Source organism: Sinohyriopsis cumingii, chromosome 5 (assembly GCF_028554795.1).
Source record: "Sinohyriopsis cumingii isolate HCF-2022 chromosome 5, ASM2855479v2, whole genome shotgun sequence".
NCBI classification, from domain to species: Eukaryota; Metazoa; Mollusca; class Bivalvia; order Unionida; family Unionidae; genus Sinohyriopsis; species Sinohyriopsis cumingii.
Window position 1 is genome coordinate 41739642 of NC_142965.1, and position 16275 is coordinate 41755916.

General features: G+C 34.9%; 2 long non-coding RNA genes across 5 annotated transcripts; one reads left to right on the top strand and one right to left on the bottom strand.

The window, feature by feature from the left end:
* The first annotated feature begins 3386 nt into the window (after positions 1-3386).
* Positions 3387-12724, top strand: LOC149799017 (uncharacterized). 4 transcript variants are annotated; one of them, XR_016421067.1, is made up of 6 exons: positions 3387-3892; positions 4530-4694; positions 5456-5557; positions 5923-6153; positions 6531-6695; positions 7315-12724. It is a non-coding gene; the product is annotated as an uncharacterized LOC149799017 (long non-coding RNA). The 4 variants fall into 4 exon arrangements; XR_016421069.1 differs by lacking the exon at positions 4530-4694; XR_016421070.1 differs by having other exon boundaries at positions 3387-5557; positions 6562-6695.
* On the bottom strand, positions 7966-13773 carry LOC149799018 (uncharacterized). Its single transcript, XR_016421072.1, has 3 exons — positions 13748-13773; positions 12720-12868; positions 7966-8104 (listed from the first exon to the last, which is right to left on the bottom strand). It is a non-coding gene; the product is annotated as an uncharacterized LOC149799018 (long non-coding RNA).
* Between the last annotated feature and the right edge of the window lie 2502 nt (positions 13774-16275).

The following is a 16275-nucleotide window of genomic DNA, read 5'->3' on the forward strand; positions in this document are numbered from 1 at the left end:
TTGAGTGTAATCGACGTCGGGGTGCTGGCACCCTTGGCGCTAGCGCCTTGGGTGCAGGCACTAGTGCTAGTTAAGTGATCGAAATCACCGGAGTGATCGCGGCGGTAGTTGTGTATCCGCGGGAATTATTTGTAGTTGTTCACGTGTAAATCCACGTTGAGGAGCAGCAGAATCTAATCTGTAGATTGCAGGTCTGGAAACGCCTACATTTCTTCCAGTGGATCTTGTCACGGTAGATATTTTGTGTGTGGTAACACTCCAAATAGGATCAGTTGCTCTCGCGCTACCACCTTCAAGTTCACCAGGCTCATATAAATATCTGACTGTGACATCACCTAATATTTTTTGTTTTCCAGCATCTTTCCGTTGTGTTGGTATATTTTTTTTTGTGACCGCGCTAATGGGTTTCATGTTGGTTGTTCGTGTGATTTCATTATTTAATGCAGCTATCACGATTGGTAATCTTGCAACCCATTCACGAGATCTCTTATCCTGAATAAATTCCCTCGCGTATTGATATCCAAATAACCGTTCAGCAAGTGTTCGATTAAATCGCTCAACAATTGCTTGATCACGGTGAATTGCAGTATGACCTCGTCGTATTTTGGTATTATGTTGTTTCATCAACGATGATACTGGACCAAGAAATTCCTTACCAGGATCAACCTGTAGTAGCTGTGGCCATCGTAGACCACCTTGTGGTCCGAGTCCTCGTTGATAAATTCGTTCAAACGAATCAGCTACTTCAGATGATGTTTTCGCCGATAGCGGCTCTGCTTCTTTATATCTACTTGCAACATCAACTACGGTTAGCGCGTATTTGTACGTTTTTCCACGTACAGTATCATGCGGTAAAAACAGAATATCAGCTTGATGAACTTCATTAGGAACACTGACATCGAAATACGAGTACTGAATTTGTTTAGGACGTGGTAGATAAATTTGCCATATTGCTTGTTTGGATAACCACGTTTTAGCAGTAGAATGTTTAACCGATGCTGCATCAGCGAGTTTACCAATTGCTGCTTTGCCTCTCCAGTATCCTCTCGGTGAATAATAAATTGATTCCATTATTAATTACCAGCCCCAATCGCTAATTTACCTTTCATCGAGGATCTTACTAACCAATTAGCTAATGATTCTCTAATATTTTTATTTTTTATAGAATTTAATGAATGAATTAATTTTACATCTGCGATATGCCTATCTTGTAGATTTTTACTTTTATAAGCTACATCATGAGCATGACAAGCTCGATCAATAGCATTTATTGGTTCCTCGCCTGGTTTTGGTTGATCTTGATTATCGAGCCTGATATCAAGTCGAGTACCAGGACCGCAATAATTATATCCTGGTAGATGTTTTTCCCCGCTGTATTTAGCCCATGGAGCACCTGGAAACTTTGACATCAGATTAGCAATATCACCACCGCGCTTATTAGGTAAAAACGAAAATTTCTTTCTACAGCATACAGAACATTTTCCACCGTACGCTATTTTTTTATTTTTTGTTGTAACCGTAGCTAAATCAATAGTTGGAGTTTTAACTTTACAGCGTAAACAATATAAATTCATGTTATAATATATATGGATATAATTGATTTCTCAGCAACTCGGCAGCGAGAGCCAGTTAAGCATCATCCTGCGCTACCGAACTCCATCAGAATGATTATCATAGGACCATCTGGATCGGGTAAGACGCAATTATTACTTAATCTGATAATGAGATGGTTGAAATGGGATAAGTTGTATTTAGTAGCACCATCCGTTGATGATCAACGATGTTATGATGTACTTAAAGATTTCAATGAAAACGCGCGAATACTGGATGAAGATAATGATGTTATAGAGTTTATAACCGATATTGATGAAGCACCATCCGTAGATTCCATAAACGGATTTATTAATAATTTAGTTGTATACGACGATGTGATGCTAGATAAACAATCAAATCCAGCCAGAATATTTTCCCGAGGGAGACATAAAAATACAGACGTGATCTATGTTACTCAACGATATACACAAATTCCGAAGGTGATCAGAGACAACTGCAACATTTTAGTTGTGTTTAATGGCGTAGACACACACACGTTGCGAAATATTCATCAAACTTGGTGTGGTGGTGACATGGATATAATTAAATTCAAAAATTTCTTCTCACGAGCGCAAGCTACCCCGCATGGATTTATAACAATAAATTTACATGATCCAAGAACAAGATATCGTGTGGGTATTGATAAAATATTTGGGTAACAGGGGTGATGATAAAATTAAATTGAATTAAACAGATATCATTAATATAATGAACAACTGTGCGTGGCTGCGTCAAGGAACCACTAACAATTGTAATAAAAAATGCCGTGGAGAATATTGCAAGAAACATAATTATCTTATAAAGAAAAATCCTCATGCTGGTCCACGAAGATGTGTTGGATGTAACAACGGCGTTAGAGGATTATATCAGATTTGTAAAAATTGCGGTGGAGATCGATACAGAAGTTTGATGATATATTATAAACACAGAAAGAACATAAATCCCAAAATAGAAAAACCACCATCAGAACTTGAATATTACTTGAAACATAGAACAAATAAAGATGAAACAAATAAAGATGAAACAGATGAAGATTCCCATGATTCAGATGATGATTCCCAATATTGATAGCAGCAGAGAGGGGCGTCTACGGTTCTGTTTGGGACAAACAATAATCGTAGACGTGGTAATTGACCTCTATGAGTGGTCACTATTTTTTTTGGTAAAACACAAGGGTGACCATTCCCCTAAGTGGTCTGTTCACCCTCTCTGCTGCTTAAACTTACGAAACATGGGGGGGGGGAGTGTAGTGAAGGGTGAGTTTAATATTCGAAACTTCGATTCAGAAACACGTTTGGCATATAACCACAAGCATATTTTCTTTTCATGTGTAAATACCAGGTATATTTTATTTTGGGGTAAACAAAAACGATTTATTTTAATTTATAGCTTTGCATTTTATAAAAATGCGACCCATTTATACCACAGGATGAAATATTTTCGGTATTAATGTAGGAAAAGAAAATATCCATAGGCAGGACTTTGAGCACATTTAGTATACGTACAAATTGAGAAAATAAAACTGCAAAGCATGTGGAATATGATCCAAGGTTTTAAACTATATGAGTTCGGGTGGAATGGTTCATTTAATATTATTGTGCCGTACTTCACCGATGTTTTAATAATGATACAAACATATTAAAGAACGAAAATTATTTTAGACTCTAATAATTTCGAATTATTAATTCTTAGTCAGCTGTGATAACCATCAACGCATCTGTGAAGCAAACGAATCTCATAGCCTTCTCACAACAACAATAACAACAGAAAACAATTTACGGCAAAATTTCTTAAAGGCACAATAGTGCAGAGTGTCTGTAATTTTGTGAATGTTACAGATCATGTAACTAGTGAAAAGTGTCGACTTATAAGCTGAAATAATTCAAAATAACCTAGAGTTTGAGAAGATTAAATTGGGCAATTGATAAATAAACGAGAGAAAATGAATTTTTGTGGGGGCCCGCTTTAATTGAAACTTGTAGGTCACGAACTGTTACGGAAGCCTCACGTGACCACAAAAACGTATACGTCATCTTCGTCCAGTGGGCGGGTTATGAGTCACGTGGTTGTAATTTAAATATCTACTATAAACAAAAATGGCGGACACACATGAGAATCAAAAACGTAAAGGTCGGCCGCGCTTGTCGCTTTCCAAGAAGAAACGTCGAAAAACTGTCTGAGAAACCGAACGGGACTTATCAAGGATTCGTCTTGGGGACCAATTTATTCGATGGAGAGCATTGATGTAAGAGTTAGGACTGGCGTCAGACACTGAAATGGCGAAGTTGTTGTTGGACAGGTAAGCCAATGTCTGTTCCCCAGAATCAAGTTGGGGTGGAATATATTATTTATTTTTTATAACAGCGTGCTCATAAAGGTCATTTTGTACACCTGTCAATTATCTTCGTGAGACAGGTTTTTTAAAATTCGGCTAGGGAACTTAGATACATTTACAAATTCATATCATATATATCCCTCTCTCTCTCTCTCTCTCTCTCTCTCTCTCACACACACACACACACACACACACACACACACCCCTTATGTTAATGTGACATGCACATTACTTGCATAAAAGTTTAATAACCTTATCATGTAAACGTGATGGAACAAATAAAAAGATTTTATTGTACATCTTTCAGCTACTAGTAAATCTATTATAAAGCACTGTATTGACTACAATTACAAAAGGATTTCTAGTCATGATAAGAAAGGATGTTGTAGTGCTACCAGAATATATGGCTGGCAGATTGTTATCAGTTAAAGTTTTGAGCTGCAGTTAAGTTAGTTTTATTATGTGAATTTTGTTTAGATCTATTATTATGTATTCCTGCTTAAATGAAGTATTTCAGTTCTAAGTGTTTAACACAGTGCACAAAGAAACAGATTTAAAACATAACTTATAACACAAATGAATATTTAATTCATATTTTAAGTTACAAAGTTACAAAGAATATAGCAAAAGATGAACCCAAGCATACAGAACCAATGGCCAGTACATTTTCATGCCTCACATCAACACCTGGCCAAGTGCTTTTGCAACATACTGAGAGAATGAAGACACCTTCAGTATTTGAAGTATTTGCTATTGAATCAGGAAGGTAAAAATGACAAATTTCTTGCAGATTTTTTTTGTGTGTGGGTGGGAGTTGTCTTACAATTGTCATTCTGCTGAAAACAATGATGTAACAAATGCAATGCTGATAAAGGACATTATTATAACTGCCAGCAGGTTGAGTTCCCACTTCATGCTTTTCTTAGTTTGAGTTAAAAAAAAAAAACCCTTGAATTTCACTTTCTCAAAAGGGGGGTTGGGTATTTCAACTGTGCCACTTGGTTATGCAAAAAAGTTCCAGTATACTGTGCTGGCTAACCCAATAATCACAGCTGTTTTTTTTTTCCCCACTCAGTACTTAGAGGACCAGTGAATGTATATTGAAATTGTGTCTACATGCCTCATATGCTTTCTTTATGCTGTTTCCCATTTATACATGTATCTATGTCCCACATGCAGTTCTTGCTAACACCCTCTTCCCATCTATCCACTTAGCTCATGATGAATGAACATAAGACATTTAATTTAAAAACAAAATACTGAGATAACAGTTGAAGTTTGTTTTTGGAAACCACTGGCAGTTCATTAGAACTTTATTCATTAGGACTGGTGATATAACTTATTTGGGATTTAATTTACAATACTGTAAGTTCTTTTTAAATTTCATTTTTTTATGCTTGGGAATTAAATGACTTGTTGGTTTTCACTCTTTACTGTTATAAAACTTTTGGAATTGAAAAGCTTTTTCTGTTTTGATGATTGCTCTTCATGCATTTTTAACTTTATTTTATCTACCTACTTTTCAAGGTTGCCAAACAAATGGATAATATGGTCTTATTACAATGGTCCCAAGACATGAAACAGTTTTGGTTTTCATGCAAGACTTCTAGCAGCTATGGACAATTTTTTGTGAGTTTTCAGTCCTTTTATTTGAAACATATATGTAAACATTTGCTATTGTATAATTTTGTATTACAGTGCATAATCCTTATCTTCTGATTTCTTTTAATGTATTTTGTATCCATATATATTCATCACCAAATCTTCTAGGTATGTAGTTTATTAAAATTTATTTGAAATGTCAGAGTAATGTGGAATATTGAAGGAACAATGATCTGAGGAAAATTTGAATCCTGCTATGCTAACTATTAGCCAGGTCTACAATGTAGCTTTCGCTTTATGATATAAATCAAGTTGTCTTATCAATATGGGGTCACCATGACAAAAGAGACCAGCTTTAGGTGCTAAAGGTATTGATTGTGGCATTCTTTCAGAGTATCTTGAGGAGTGTCCTAAATCACATCACCAATAAAAATGAGTAGATCCTCTCACAAGGCCAAGGCATTAATAAATGTCTTCATGAACCTCACCTGGAGAATGAAGAGCTGACAAAGCCTTGGCTTGATGAAGATGATCCGAAGAAGGAAGCCAAAGTGCTGAAAACCTTGGCACAGGTGCTTTTGGACCAAAGGTTCCTAAACAGTGGAGTATTACTTAAATTTCAGGTATGCCATTTCAGGATTGCAACAATTGCATGGTATTTAAAAGAAAAATGTGAAGACCACTTTAAATGTTTTTATTCTCAACTTAATAATAAATTACTGTATATATTTACCATTTGAAGATCTGAATAAGTTAGAATTTATAAGATATGTGCACATGATACATGTATAGTGACTTTCCCTTCTCAAGCCTTTGGTAATTTCAGGTATAATAATTGCAAATCAGGTATAAACAATTCCATGACACTCTATCAATAAACACTTCAGTAAAGATTTTATGTATGCAAAAATTACCAACAGTAATGATTATTTAATAATTGTATTAGTCGGTTAGCAGATTACAAATAACACGTTACAAGATACGTTTTTGATAATTGCAGAAGCACTGCTGAGCTTGATGTTTTTCATCAGCAGATCATGATGTACAGTGCCAAGAGATTTTCACACATCCCTCCTGTGTACAGGATTAGGAATGAGCTAGCTGTTTTGGATCACAATATCCATAGTGGCTGAGGTGTAATGAGAAACGAAGAAGGGGAGATAGTGTAAGCTTGTTTCACTACAGGACATTAGAAATAATTATATATATTGATTGTGCATTATGATCCCTGCCTGGAGATCAGACGAATGGAATATTATTCACATGTACAAGTCATGAAAACTTTGTATTAGATACAAGTCATTTTGCAACAATCGGCACACATTTATATTTGTGGTAAGGAATCTTAATATTTTCATGCATACAGATCTTGTAATTAGTATTGTTATCATTCTAGTGGATATTTATTTTGATTTTAGCAATGCAAGTCTAATAATTAGATCCAGTGATATGTATAGCACTTTCCCAGGGGACTGACACACTTTATTAAGGATATATGGGGTTTATGGAATATCCTCAGGACGTTTGGGGTAGATGCTGTCATCATGATGATTACTAGCTAATACCTGTTCATGAAAACATGTTGCTTTCTGAAGGAAGGGGCAAAAATGCATCCTGTCTCACATAATATTTTGTGGATAGAACAAATAAGAACAAAAACAACCCCAAACAACTCCTTCTTGGGAACTGATCATGAGGCTCTAATATTGGGTAAAAAGTTAATATGGGTTAGCATGGGGATGCTTGTCACTCATGTTAAGAAAATAAAATTTTCTTTAAAACAGGCATCGATGTTACAACAAAAAAAGTGGCAGATGGTCCGTCTATCCTTGAAAGGAAAAGAAAATATCCCCACGTCAGGGAGCTTATAAAGAAAGCCCTCATCTGTCAACTTGAGGGAAAGCAGGGTATGCAGAGGAGAAGAGAACTAAAGGAAGATGATCCCAGGAGAATTTGTAGAAACCTGGCACCTCAAGAACCACCATCAACTCTAGTTTTGGTGTGGTGAAGGAGATCTCTCGATTTTAGTTATGTAAAATATGAAATAGTGTCTGATATATGGAGGTGTCAGCTAAGGCAGGTTATACTTTATATAATATCCTGAAATATCAGTAGCTGAAAATAAAATAATGTATAATATTGTATCTGCAGTTGCTGAAAACTTTTTATATTGATTATTTATGATCTTCGTGCCCACATTGTTTATAGGCAGAAATAGACTGGTGTTAAAAAAAAATCTGAAAGCATTATTGTTTGATGCAATATTATGTGCATTTATAAGAAAACAATGAATAAAATCAATTGTATTCATTTATATACAAACTCATACATGCAAGAAAGTGTTTAAGTTTATGCAAGCCTAGACGGGATGAAGCCAGTGTATTATCCATCTGGATATTTGTCATGTCTCTGTCCAGACCCCAGCCTTCCATGTTGCCGTAGTATGAACTGCCTATAGGTAGCATGATTGTTGGCACTCATCAAGTCAACTTTATCGCTGAGGACAAGAACATTTCGTCTGTACATCCTGGACAAGGCAAGTACAGCCTCATCAAGGATTAGATCTTGAAAAATCTGAAAAATTATTCCAATTGTAATATGCTGTTTCTAAAATGTAAAAAAATATATTTTAAGAAATAATAGGAACATGCGCTTATTCAAATATTATTCATCTTCGATCAGCAAATTCCACTGTGAAATACATGTAGATCAAAACTGCACATGGTTTTTATTTTGACATGAACACTGGGAGTTCCATCGCAACTAGAACTGATAGTTTATGTTAAGATGGACAGCTCAAAGTTTTTGGGGAGCATTTCTAGATGTCAGAGACTCCTGTATTGGGATCAAATAGGAATGGCTGATTGCAGCTTAGATTTGTTTAGTATAGTGCGGTACCCACATCAAAATCAGATAATGAAAAGAATCTACTCGATGAGTATCAATTGTAAATTAAAACAAAGTCCTTATCATTTGCATATGTATGCATGTCTATTTTTGGACGGCTTACAATTTTAAAATTCTTTTACAGTGGTTGCAAAGAAATAACATTTACAACAATCATGTATGTACATCAATTATCAATCTTTGAGAGTCCACCTTGGAAATGGAATTCATTGTAAATGTTGTATTGTAAGAGTAACTATCAAAGTTTTAATTCTGTTTGTAAATTGATACAGTATTTTGATTTTATTGGTACAAAGTGCAAGTTGTACATTCATAGGCATGTGCTCCACATATCCTGTATACAGAAAGAAGTTTTCTGTAATGTAGCCAACATACCTGTCAAGTTATTCATACCTTTTGTGATATACATTTTGTACACAAAAAGTTTAAGCTTTGGCAATAACACGCTCAAGGAATATATAAAAGTTATTGAAAGAATTAAAGAAATTTCAAAATTGCCATTGAATCGAGTAAATTTGTTATACAGAAATCATTTGCAGTAATCAAAAGTTCAAAGGTGGAAACATTGAATGCCAAGCAGACTGGGCAATTCAAATTCTTGCCCAAAAATGTTAGATCAGATATGAAGGGAAAAAAAGTTTCTTCCAAGCCTTCATGTCAGTCTTAATTCTGGATTAGGATTATTAAGTCCTTATGTTTATCATGATATTGCATATATAGTATTATCTTAACATATTTTGAGGCTTTAGAAATACACATAAGGGCATGCATCATATTCAAAACAGAAGAATAAAAGTGTAGTATTTATTTCACAAGACTTAAATGGTTATATGAATTCTGTACATGTCTAATTTTTTAAAAAAAACTGCAATCTAGTCAGGTTTAATTGCTGAACTCCAAAGTAAGATTGCATAGACTTTTTGTTACCATTTTGTATTTAAAAAAAAAATAAAACTAATAAATGTATTACTTAAGTTGGTTTATTAATTAAATTGAAAAAAGAGCAAAGTTGACCTTAATAGTATTGAATGTTTGTATGCCACTAGCGTAGATCACTAATACCTATATATGAAATAATTTTAGCTAATCTACCTTTAGGCCCTCATACAAAGGCGTTTATCTACTTTAAGTGTATCTCTGAAGCCACTGGATATATTGGTTTGGAAGAAGGAAATAGAGTTGGCATTTCTAATGTCAACTGGAATACTGTTCCAGAGTACTGGAAACATTTTTTGAATAATTCCTTATTTGGTTTGGGAATTTTATACTGATTGGTAGACATGGATCACAGTTGTGGAGTATTACCAGGTAGCCTATACTTGAATAGTGATTGTAAATATTCAGGAGCACTATTATTGGATATCATGTACATTAATTTGGCTTTTCTCAACCGAATTCAGTCTTTAATAGGTAATAATTTTAACTTACCAGCTAAAATTTTCCTTGCTTACTTTCTGGATTGATATAGCCTGAATGCACTTGTTTTAAGATGTGCCAGCTTTGCTATGATTTTATCATTTGAATTACTCCACACTGTGTTACAGTAGTCAAAATAGGGTTGTATGTAACTGTTATAAAATAGTTTTCTGTACCTTATCCTACTGAAAAGCCATAAACTTGAATTAACTTTTTTACTGACATGTTCAGTCCATGATAGGTTATCTACCAAAACACCAAGTAGTCTATCATGACAAACCATTTGCAAATTTGTATCCTTCCATGTCAGACATAGTTCATCACTACCAAGATTTGTTCTTTTTTGCCATGTTGAGATAAGTAATATTTTAGTTCTTCCAGCATTTACCACTATGCCATTGTATGTGCACCAGTTGTCCAGTTTGTTTAGGGCATCCTGTAAATAAATTTTTAGTTTGTGCTTTGTGTTTTGGATGTCTGACAATGTTGTGTCATCTGCATAGAGATCTGTAGATGAAATTGAGTCCCTTAGTAAAAATGTGGTAGGCCATTAATAAATAGTATCAATAGTAATGGACCTAAAATTGAACCTTGTGGTACTTCATATCTAATTGTTCCAGGTTCCGACAAAACATTATTTATATAAACATGTTGTGTTCTCTCACTTAAGTTTGAAGTAAACCATCTAATTGTGCTTTCATCACATTGGTTGATTTTCAGTTTCTTAAAAGAATTTCATGTACACCAACCCATAAACTTTCCTGAAATCTACAAATAGAGATCCTATTATTCAACTTTGATCAAGTGGTTGAAGCCATGTATCAGTTAGAGAGATCAAGTCAGTCTCACATGAATGTTTCTGTCTAAAGCCTGATTGAATAGGGTGTAACAGCAACTGTTTCGTTAAATATGATATGATCGAGTCATGGACATGTTTTTCAATTAATTTTGACAAGTTTTGGTTGTATTGAAATTGGCTGGTAGTTATCAGCATCATTCTTAGAACCAGATTTGTGCATAGGCATTACTTTTGTAGTTTTCCATATTTTGGGGACAGATGAGGTTGCAATATTTAAATTGATTATGAATGTTATGCTATCTGAAATAGCTGAGACAGAAGTTTTAATGAGTGGTGGACCAATCTGATCAAGTCCTGTAGCTTTCTTGATATCAAGTTTACTGAGACATATTTTAGCAGTTTTTTTTATACCTGTGGGATAGAGAAACATAACTCCTTAGGGATTTTTCAGTTCATTATAGTTGTTTTCTATCACTGGTTCTTTTAACTTAGTGATAACGTTAGTGAAAAAAAATCACTCAAAACATTTGCAATGTCAGTGTCATCAGTGACTTTTGTGTCATTTAGCAGAAGTGAGTGATTTTTATTTGTCTGATCTTTGTGTGTTACCCCAATGAGTTTACTGAAGACTTTCCAAATGGAGTTTGTGTTGCTCTTTGTGTTTTCAAGCATTGATTGATAAAAAGTTTTTTTATAGCCTTTTCAATCATACTTGTTATGTTATTTCCCCATACTTGATATTGTGCATGGTTTCCCATAGCCTTCAATTGGTCTCGTGTCTTCATAGTATCTAGAATTTCAGTAGTAAATCAGTTAGGTTGGATTTCATACTTTAATCAATGTACTTTTAGTGGTGCATGCTTAGAGAATACATTCATAAATCAATCCACACTTTTAGAGCTTCACATATGTCATCAAAAGTTTGGTTAATATTCCATGGAACTTTATATAGGTCATCTTGAAATTGTTATTTACTTCAATTTTGGAAAGATCTGTAAGTGACAGTTTTGTGTGTATGTTTCCTATTTCTGTTGCATTTAACCTTTATTGTCAAAAAAGTAGGATAGTGGTCACTAAGACCAACATTTGGTACATTAACATAAGCCACATTGTTTGGTAGGTTGGTATAAATGTGATCAATAAGAGTGCTTGATATTTCTGTTACACTTGTGGGCTCATTTACCAGCTGGACTAGGCCTAATGATTCAAAAAATTCCATCCAGTTACTCCTTATTTGAGTATTGAGTAGGTCCTTATTTACACTGCTGAGTATATATGTTTTTTTCTCCTGTGCATGAGCATTTTCTATTTGTTTCAAAGAGTTATCATTCCAGATTGCTTTGGAGGAAGGTGACCTATAAATGAAACCAACTAGGAATGATTCTGCATTATTCTGAGAAATTTCCACCCAAATGCTCTCAATTTCATGTGACCCAAAGTCGGGTCGCCTTTCTGCATTTACATCTTGTAATGAATACAAGACCCCCCTTGCTGTCTCGCTGTCCCTGTATAATGGTTTATTGTAGCCTTGACAGTGAAATAGATTATCATTGTGGCTAGCATTTAATTTGGTTTCAGTGAGTCCTAAAACATGCATATTATTTGCCTTGGAAGACAACATTAACTTAATCTGATCTATTTCTTCCACTATACCTTGTACATTTAAGTGACCCATGTTAAAACCTTTTGTATTAAGTTTCATATCAATTATATGTATTTCATCATGCAATGGGGTACTCTATGAGATTGTCTCCATAATACTGTTACCATTTTGGTATTATATAAGGTGGCATATAAATGAGGTGGCCTCTGTATTTTCTATGGTATCTGTGCATAGTCTTCCTTTATCAAATCATTGGGGTGGGGTGTTGTGTAGCAACAAAAAGTAAAGCAGTTTAAACATACATTGTTTGGTAAAATAACTAATCCTTTAATACAAGTATGCATTTTCTAAGTTGTGCAAAACACTACTGACATAGATATTAGAGTCTTTGCCAAGTTACTTAGTACCAAACATTTTTCAATATCTATCAATACTTGTTTTGCAAGATATAAATAAACAATTACCCCCATTCTTGTCTGCCTTGTCTGAACTATGTGTAGAGCTTGGTCAGCTCAGTTTTTAGGCTGCACAGCATGTCTTCCTCCTCTCTTCCATCTGGTTTTTCAACTTCTTGCTCCATGCCTCATCCTTCCTCTTCCTCTTAAAGGTCGCTCTAGAATTGAGCTTGAAAGTGAGCTGATTTAAGTCTATCTAATGAATTTTAATATGTAAATGTATTTCAGAATTTGACAACTAATATATTCATGATTACTTATCAAACTTATAGGAATATAGTGCTAACTTTGGATCAGAAATTAATACATGAGAGGTTGTGATTTGATGGGAGTTTTTTGGGCTGGATCAGGTCAAGTGTTGGGTGGGGTGGAGATCCAGAATTTAAAAAGGGCCCCTACTTTCCTCGAATGGGCACCAAAGCAAAGTCTATGTGTCTATTTACTCAGTGTGCACAATACCCAATAAACATGTGCAAGAATAAAGCTGTGGTCAAACTTCAGCTGACAAGTTGCTGTACGTTTGTGTGTGTACTTTTTTATGATGTGGCCCCGAGTTTTGAACCAGGTTTCCATATTCTAGTCGCAGATTTATTAAAAAAAAAAGCTTATTTAAAACCTTATGTATGTAAAGTATTAACTTGGAGAAGCACACAAATTCTTTTCCGCTTTGTTTGAAACGTCAGAAAAATGGGTGTTAGGGGTCCACTGGTGACAATCTGGTTAGAATTAATAAATTGATTAATGAAATTACTCAATTTTGAGCATTTTTAAATATCCCTGATGCTTTTCATTTATAAAATTGAGTGGTGGGGACGTGAGGGAGTACGAATTCTACTGGGCAAGAAATAGTGAGTACCTGTGGGTTTTTGCAATACTGTACAGAGCACGTCGATTTAAATTATTCTCGTACCGCAAAAACTTTGAAATATAACTATAAAAATAGTTCTACATACATTTCATTGTTTCCTCTGAAAATTAAAATTAGAAAGGAAAAGGATAAGAAGAAAAGAACGAGATCAGAAGATGATCGTATTCACCGTTGTTGACAAGTTGGGCGGTCTCGTAGCGTGGTTGTGTTTTACCTCATCATCTTCAGTGTTTACAATGTGGCCTATAATTATGCAAATTTCGGTCACCGGAATTATGTGTGTTATTCATTCGGGATCTGCCGATCAGTGCCGAACGGGATTTCAACATGGAGACGATAGATTCGTTACTCTACGTACGAAGATTTCAGAGAGCTCGTATTTCATAACGAGAACCCCTACGTACTTGATATTACCCCAGAAATGCCTTTTAAATAGTATTTAATAAGTTGATATACATAAATGTCCCAACATTTTTGCAAGAAAATTCACCCTCAGCTGCACTATTGTGCCTTGAAGCAATTTTACAAATCAATATTGTACCAATGTGGGACTACCATGTACTAACTAGTAATGGTGATGTTACCGCATATCACACTTATAAATAAATAAATAAATCAAATTATTACTGAGCATATAAATACGTCTTGAACTCTTTCTGAAAGGTAAATATAGACCAGAGTGCATACCCTGCTATTGCCCATTGACAGTGGAAGACATTTTCTCAACTGAGTCAACCTGAGCACTGTGAGACAGAGGTATTCTTGGAGGTGAAACTATTTATGATGATATTCCAGCAGTGAAAGAGTTTTGGAAGTAATGCAATATATATATATATATATATATATATATATATATATATATATATATATATATATATATATATATATATGAGCACACGATTGTCAATGAAAAGTAGAACAGAGAACAAATTTTGTGTTTGATTCTGGATCGAATGAATAGCCAGTGTAGGGTACAGAGCAACAGGGTTGAAAATGATGATTGTTTGCTTTCTACACTTGTTTCATGTCGAGCCATATCGGGAGTTATCGGTGCCTTGTCGTAACTCTGGTCAAGCACGACGGACGATTCTTTTTTGCGAAAACAGCCTTAACCGTGCGCAGGTAAGTTCGGAGATGATCAATTACACTATTACCCCTGCAGTATTGCTAGTCGAAAGCGTAAAGGCATGCGTAGTACTGAATTGATTCGTTGGGTACCTGCAAATGTGATGGAGATAAGAAAGTCACATTTGTTAATGCTACACAAAGATCTAAAAGGCGCATGCCGAATAGGTGGTTTGTCTAAACTTACAATCGTGTGTGGAGCTAATATTGTGACGCGAACGTCTTGATCTGCTTCAGACTGTAGAGCTTCTTTTAAAACGTCAAATGTCACCACTTGACTCAATCGATAGTGTTAGCTCCTTGACTTTGCATTTGGTATGAAACTTCTCCCTGTCGGTCTCGGTGTGGATAACCGTAATTTTTTGGGCCGCCGCTACCAAAAGTAATGAAGGCGTCTTCTAGGTGCTCTTCCATACATGCACATAAACCGTCCTGTTCAATGGTTGGGTCATTGGTATGGATTCGATCTCCTTTCAGTCATAAGGCTTCTTACAATTTTAAACGAATATTGTCTGTCACGTACGCCGCAATGATGGCATATTCAAACACTTCGGGGTTTGCAAACTAGGTTGCTTCCTAGTAATTTACCAAGATCGAATTTTCACGGAAGATTTCAACATCTCTCGTGAGTCTGCCTTAGTTGACCACCAGTTGAAAAGCGGCTCGGATCTGCCAGACTCTTTGTTCCAACTTTTGCAGATAACTTTCAGCAAGAGCATAAAAGGGTTGATACCATACTTCTTTGGTTGAAGATGTCTATACTCATCGCAATTGTTAAGGTATCTCCATATTAATTTAGGCGATTAGCTGCAATTGCAAGGTAATGTATTCCCTAAGAATGGGTGTTACGTATATTCAAGTGATAGCGATCTTAAAGTTGAAACAGAAGACATTTGTGATGAGCCTAATTTTGCAAAGTTTATTTCCAATAAATAAATAATTTCAGTTAATAACGGATATTTGAAAAACGTTATATATATATATATATATATATATATATATATATATATATATATATATATATATTTCTTGCAATTATTACCTCACTATCATATCAATCAGACTAATCGATATATTTAGAATCGACAAGTGCAATCACTTTTTATGAGGAATATATTGCATTTAGATGCAGCACAATGAAAATATTGTAAGGAATGTATGTACGTTTGCGAAATTTGCATTTACAAGAAGCCGCAATGCAGACAAGCAAACAAAGGAAAAAGATCGACACGTATGCAATTATGACTGTGCATGTGTAATATCCCCCACTACCGTTGTAATTCTCCAAATACCAGTGATATTTTCAAAGTAAAGAAAGCAGAGAATCATCATTCTAACTATATGTGCAAATGCGGACCATTTTCTACAAGCATATCGGTTTTTCTTTGGTACGTAATATTTCAAAGAGAGGATGCTTACAGCACCCATTCAGACAGAGAACACAGACGAGCGTGATGTTTCATTTTATTACAATGTTACATAAACGTGTTGGTATACATTGCAGCTATTATGTACCTTACCCACGATTCAATAATATCTGCTCGCAAGAAAAGGTAAAAGAAAAATTATAAT